Below are 1,428 nucleotides of genomic sequence, written 5' to 3' on the forward strand. Positions count from 1 at the left end.
TTTTAATTCCAGGCCCCTCTCTTTTCAGCTCCTCTACATACATATGCAAGAGATGTGGGGTGAATGGGTCTTTATCTCCCGTAATGGCCAGGCACTTCATTAAGTCACTCTCCAATGCAGCTTTGGCCAAAAAATCTGCCACAGCTAACATGTAAGCTCATAATTTGTATTTTGTTTTGCCATCTATGCCATATTTATTGCACTCACCATCTTGCTCTCTCCAGCAATTCCCTGGAGTACCTTCAGCATCCTCTCTTCATTAGTGTCTTCATCTGTTTCTTCATCCTGTGACTCATTCATTCTATCAATTACAATCACCCAACTCTTCTACTATTCAAACGAAAAGGTCAGGCTTAGATTTTGCATGAAAAGGGACAATAGTCATCAGTAGGATATTTATCTCCTTTGATAACAAGGCTATCTGATTGGAGACATTGATCAGTGATCCATGCTAACAGGGAATCATTATCAGTAACTTTGTGGAGTGGCATGAATGGGCCAAATATATTCTTGAAAGCCATTTCTACAACAACTGACTCAGGTATGTTAGGTGCAATGATATCAATTGTCTCACAACAATGCATGCTCTTGAACCATACTTACTGGAGTGCTTTAGAGGCATCTAGATATGTTTTCCTTTGCAATGGCAGACTGAGCATTTTCCTCAACAAGAAAAAAAGATTTGTGGGTTATTAATGACAACAGGAATGTTTGTCATATTTGACTTACTATTGATGTTTAATCATTTGCAAATTATAATAGAGTCTGAGACTTGCAACTACTTCTCTATTCTCATCTGACGATTTCAACTTATCATTTTTTGAAATTTTTGGTGTAGTTTCTTTGTTAATCTCATACAAAGTGATTTGTCTTGTGGAGCAGCATCTCCTCAACATAGGGTTTGAAGTCCTGGCCAGTCAGTGAATGATGCTGTTTGTGCAGGTTTTCCAGGAAATGTGTCTTTAATTGCTAGGGAAATCACATGCCTTTAATTTATTTTTAATTTAATTTAATTTAATTTAATAAAGTTTTACAGGACAAAGACAGTAGAAGAGAGAAACAAAATAAAATGATACAAATGAAAGAGATTGACCTGCAGGAAGGCAAGAACTGGTCTAGCCCCCAGAAAAACAAACAAACAAAAAGACAAGAAAAATAAATAGAACAATAAATTAATAAACATAAGCAAAATTAACAAAAGAGAAAAAAAACTATTACGAGCTTGTTTGAATCAAAAATGTACGGGTGAAGGGAGTTTGGAGCAAACAATACATGGACACATGACATGAAGTGTTGTGATTTGTGGGATCAAACTTTGTTTGAAAATGTGAGATAAAAAATTGATTAAGTTCCTTTTTAAGTACTGTAAGTGATTTGTTCATATTTATAGTTGGGAGGTAGTTCCATAAACGAGGGAAACAAATAAAA

This window comes from Amphimedon queenslandica, unplaced genomic scaffold, assembly GCF_000090795.2.
Source record: "Amphimedon queenslandica unplaced genomic scaffold, v1.1 AMPQUscaffold_12743, whole genome shotgun sequence".
Taxonomy (NCBI): Eukaryota; Metazoa; Porifera; class Demospongiae; order Haplosclerida; family Niphatidae; genus Amphimedon; species Amphimedon queenslandica.